Genomic DNA, 6,055 nt, shown 5'->3' on the forward strand with positions numbered 1-6,055 from the left:
CGTAATCCCACAGTAATACCTGCAAGCATCAAGCAACCAGGTAATCTTCGAATGATCTCGGCCATACAACTGAAAAGGGGACTCGCACGAGAGAAACCTACATTTATGGCCATACCACTGATAGAAGAAGTAACCACCGAAGAGACTGTCCCAGAGGAAATCAAGGGAGTACTAGACAGCTATACCGACATCATGCCAGAGAGTCTACCACAAACACTACCACCTCGTCGAGGCATTGACCACGAAATCGAACTCCTTCCCGGGGTTAAGCCGCCAGCAAAGAACGCATACCGGATGGCTCCGCCCGAGCTAGCCGAATTGAGGAAACAACTAGATGAGTTGTTGAAGGTGGGATTCATTCGCCCGGCAAAGGCCCCTTATGGAGCCCCCGTACTATTCCAGAAGAAGAAAGATGGGACGTTGCGTCTATGCATAGACTATAGAGCCTTAAACAAGGTGACAGTACGCAACAAATATCCTCTGCCGATAATATCCGACTTGTTCGACCAACTTCACGGGGCCAAGTACTTCACGAAGTTGGACTTACGATCAGGATATTATCAAGTACGTATTGCCGAAGGGGACGAACCCAAGACGACGTGCGTAACAAGATATGGGGCCTTTGAATTCCTAGTAATGCCCTTTGGCTTGACAAACGCCCCAGCTACGTTCTGCACGTTGATGAACCAGGTCTTCTACGAATACCTGGATCAGTTCGTCATAGTATACCTCGACGACATTGTTGTTTACAGCACAACCCTCGAGGAACACAAAGTGCATTTGAAGTTAGTGTTTGACAAGCTCCGGCAGAACCAGCTGTATGTGAAGAAGGAGAAATGTGCATTCGCACAAACATGCATCAACTTCCTTGGACATGTCGTCAGATGTGGACAAATTAGTATGGATAGCGACAAGATAAAAGCTATCCAAGAATGGAAGGTTCCTACTTCCGTATCTGAATTGCGGTCCTTCTTAGGACTAGCCAACTATTATAGGCGGTTCGTCGAAGGGTTTTCACGACGAGCCGCCCCATTGACAGAGCTGTTGAAGAAAGACCACCCGTGGTTGTGGTCGAATGATTGTCAAATGGCCTTTGAAAATCTGAAAACAACCATGACGAGGGGTCCTGTCCTCGGGTTGGTAGACGTCACAAAGCCATTTGAAGTAGAAACCGATGCTTCCGACTTTGCTCTCGGTGGAGTTCTCATTCAAGAAGGCCACCCCATCGCTTACGAAAGTCGAAAGCTCAACGATGCCGAACGAAGATACACTGTCTCCGAGAAAGAAATGCTGGCTGTAGTCCATTGCCTTCGAGTTTGGAGACAGTATCTCTTAGGATCACAGTTCGTAGTGAAGACGGATAACAGCGCCACTTGCCACTTCTTTGATCAACCAAAATTAACAGCAAAACAAGCCCGGTGGCAGGAGTCGTTGGCCGAATTCGACTTCAAGTTCGAACACAAAGCAGGGAAGAGTAATCAAGCAGCCGACGCGCTGAGTCGGAAGGGCGAACATGCGGCCCTGTGCATGTTAGCCCACATTCACTCAAGTAAGATCGATGGATCGATGCGCGACATCATCAAGGAACATTTACACAAAGACCCATCGGCCAAAGCTGTTGTCGAACTAGCTAAGGCTGGAAAGACACGGCAGTTTTGGGTTGAGGGGGACCTCCTGATAACCAAAGGAAACAGGTTGTACGTCCCAAGAACGGGGGAACTGAGGAAGAAACTCATTCAGGAATGTCACGATACCTTGTGGGCCGGACATCCTGGGTGGCAAAGAACATACGCCCTAATAAAGAAGGGGTACTTCTGGCCAAACATGCGAGACGACATCATGCAATACACCAAGACGTGCCTCATCTGCCAACAGGATAAGGTCGAGAAAGCCAAAGTCTCTGGACTCTTGGAACCTCTACCTGTGCCAACAAGACCCTGGGAAAGTGTATCTCTGGACTTCATAACGCACCTCCCAAAGGTCGGGGAATATGACGCCATCTTGGTTATTGTAGACCGATTCTCCAAATATGCGACATTCATCCCCACCCCCAAATTATGCTCGGCAGAACTCACAGCCCAACTGTTTTTCAAACACGTTGTAAAGTTATGGGGCATTCCGTCGAGCATCATCAGTGATAGGGATGGCAGATTCATTGGGACGTTCTGGACTGAGTTATTCGCTTTCTTGGGAACAACCTTGAACATCTCCTCGAGTTATCACCCTCAAACCGATGGACAGACAGAACGGTTCAATTGCTTGCTCGAAGAATACTTACGTCACTTCGTCGACGCTCGCCAAAAGAACTGGATACAATTGTTAGATGTCGCCCAATTTTGCTTCAATTGCCAAACCAGCTCATCTACAGGGAAGAGTCCCTTCGAAATTGTAAGTGGACGACAACCGGCCTTACCCCATATTATTGATCATCCTTATGCAGGAAAAAACCCTCAAGCTCACAACTTTACAAGGGAATGGAAGCAGACAACAGATATAGCCCGGGCATATTTAGAGAAGGCTTCCAAGCATATGAAGAAATGGGCAGACAAGAAGCGTCGCCCCCTTCATTTTCGTGCAGGAGATCAAGTCCTTATCAAGCTGAGACCAGAGCAGATCAGATTTCGTAGCCGAAAGGACCAGAGACTAGTTCGTAAATATGAAGGCCCGGTTGAAGTCCTTAAAAAGATCGGGGCTACCTCCTACCGAGTTGCACTACCCGCATGGATGAAAATCCACCCCGTCATTCATGTGAGCAACTTGAAGCCCTATCACCCTGATCCAGACGACGACCAACGAAATGCAACCACAAGACCGAACATCGATCTGAAGCAAAAAGAAACAAAGGAAGTGGAAGAGATCCTAGCCGACAGGGTTAGGAAGATAGGAAGACCTGTACGGACGATTCGTGAATTCCTTGTCAAATGGAAGAATCTCCCTACAGAGGAAACAAGTTGGGAACGCGCCGAAGATCTGAACTCCGCCGCCACCCACATCGCAAGGTATGAAAGTAGTCGGTTGACAGGGACGTCAACCAATTAGGTGGGGGAGGATGTCACGGTCATGCTTGTCCAGGGCATGTTGCCCATGGCCGCATGCCCATGACAAGCCAAACCCTTGTCATGTCTTTTCATTCTAGTGTTTTCCTTTTGTAATTCTAAAGCGTATGACACCTCAAAAATATCATGTCTACGCCTGCCAGAACTAAAATGGCCCAGAATGTACTATAGGGGGATATGACTAGTCGTCAACTTCTCCCTACCCAAGGTTATATATGCTAAGCCGTTGTTATCTTTCTCTTGCTTGCTTATATAACGTCTCTTTCTAAAATCTCTCTTTCTCAAATCTCTCTCTCCTCGTTTTCTAAAACCTTCTTTTAAAACCGAGGCTAGAGGCTTGACCGTACGTCGCTTGGCCGTAGGCGACGCCAGAACAAATAGGCTCAACTCACTTGTCGCTGGAAAGTGAGTGCCGCACAATCGCTAGTCCGTTGCCTTCGAAAGCGCGATTGTGTCACTGGGCGTCCTCACTGTCACTCGTGTCACAATTTACCCCCTTTAGGGCCCAACGTCCTTGTTGGCACTCGTTACTATGGAATATCACAATCTACCCCCTTCTGGGCCTGGCGTCCTTGCTGGCACTCTTCCTCCAATCGATGTGGGACCTCCGCCAAATCCACCCCTTTGGGGTCCAGCGTCCTTACTGGCATTCTGCCTCGTGTCTACCCCCTTCGGAGAACAGCCTCCTCACTGGCACATCGCTCGGTGTCTGGCTCTAATACCATTTGTAACGCCCTAGGCCCACCACTAGCAGATATTGTCCTCTTTGGGTTTTCCCTTTCGGGCTTCTTCTCAAGGCTTTAAAATGCATTTGCTAGGGTAAGGTTTCCAGACTCTTATAAAGCTATTTAATACTACTCCAAAACCAATGTAAAAAAGTTGAAACTATAGTTGAGTTAAGTATTTAATGTTTTCCAACATTAGTGTTTACATTAATATTGATTTAAATGAAGCGCCTCTCCACAAACCTAGTAAATGAATTATGTTGCTCATGAAATTTCAAGAGAATGCTCAATATGATATGATAATGTTATGCATGAAATTTTGTGACCATTAGGTTATGATAACGAGCTTAACCAAGTGTAGATATAAAATGACTAAAATGCCCCTATAATTATGTACGACTAGCTTATGACAAAAGTGACCTCTAATGACATAAAATTTGATGAGTAGGTCATGGTGTAAATGGATGGCACAAATTACAAGGTCATTGAAATATATCGAAGAATTAAACCAAGATTTGTAATTTATATCGTTATTCGCACGGTTTCCATTTCATCATTTCTTAACTTAACCCAATGACTCAATTTCCTTGTACTCAACCTTTGTTCTACTCACACACATATTAAATCTCTCACTTAAATTTGTCTATGCTTGTGTTGTTCATTAATATTTGTCACAAATTTAAGCAAGTTTTTGTAGGTCTTTTTCTTATTTTTATTTTATTTTATTACTATTTTATTTGAAAAACTTTTAAGGATATTTTTGAAGTTTTTTTTTTTAAATGTTTTAGAGAGTATTTTTAAATAATTTGCTCGACCTTCTTATTCAAAAACTATATATTTTTATTTTTTTTATTTTTTTTATTTTAAATTTAAAGAAGGTTATTGAAACTTTTGAATATATATATATATATATATATATATATATAAAACAAAATACAAATTTAGCCCATATTTTATTCATCTATTTTTTTAATATTTTTTTAATTCATTTAAACTTGCATGGTTAGAATGACGTATTATTCTTAATATATTGAATTAAATTTTAATTGGTTATTTAATAAAATAAATTAATTAATAACAACTTTCTCTATTGATGTAACGACCTTAAATTTTCACTTACCTAGAGTTGTTACCGTCATCATCATCTATGCGAAATTAAACATTCAAAAACTTCATCATAATACCTTCTCTTAAAACACACTAATGGACTTATGTATTTTGAAAACACCTCTAAAATGACACGACAAAAAACTAAAGAAAATAAGTAAATCTTTAAAATAAAAATATCGTATTTTAGCCTAAACCTAAGAAAATAAATGCAACTACCCTATGCATGTGTCATGGTCTCAAATTGCGATGCCGTCGTCAGCCGTACAGGAACATCTTATCTTTACCTAAAAAGAAGTAGCACATGGCTTAGGTGATTCCATTATTGGGGTTAGCGAATGCAAACCCATGCAACCATGATCTAAAGATTTATCATTTAAAATCATCATGGGTGGCCTCCAGTCTCAAACAAATTAGATATGTAGTACTTCCCTTTACACGATCCACACTAATAGGTTAAATTTACAACAAATATTATGGGTGCATACATGTCAAAGTTACTTTAAAAGAATGAAAAAAATAAAGTAACATAACTTTTTTTTTAAATGTATTTAATTATTTTGATATTTGTTCATTAATTACCCACGTTTAAAAGTATAATGTCCTTGTTAAACAATAGATTATAAAAATAATAATACTTACAAAAGTGGTTTTTTATTTAGACTAAAATATTTTTTAAAGCTATAAATGATTTTAAAATATAGGAAAAAAACGCTCGATGTAAATAAAAAAATGAAAATTTTGAATAAAAAATATATGGTTGGTCGGGAAGAAAAATCCTCCATAGGAGAATGCTCATAGAAAATATATGTTTTTGTGTCTACGTGAATATTGATTCCAATGAAGCGACTGAGCCACAAATCTACTAAATGAATTATGTTACTCATGAAATTTTAGGAGAATGCTCAATATGACATGATAATGTTAGGTATGAAATTTGGTGACCATTAGGTTATGATAACGGGCTAACTAAGTGTAGGTGTAAAATGACTAAAATGCCCCTATAATTATGTACCACTAGTTTATGACTAAAGTGAGCTCTAAATGACATGAAATTTGATGAGGAACCTTCTTATGTCGTGGTTTAAAGGGATTATACAAAGTTACAAGCCCATTGGAATAGGTTGAGGATTTAAACTAAGAATTGAGATGGTAAATGACCAACAT

This window comes from Cucurbita moschata, unplaced genomic scaffold (genome assembly GCF_002738365.1).
Source record: "Cucurbita moschata cultivar Rifu unplaced genomic scaffold, Cmos_1.0 Cmo_Scf00019, whole genome shotgun sequence".
Lineage (NCBI taxonomy): Eukaryota > Viridiplantae > Streptophyta > Magnoliopsida > Cucurbitales > Cucurbitaceae > Cucurbita > Cucurbita moschata.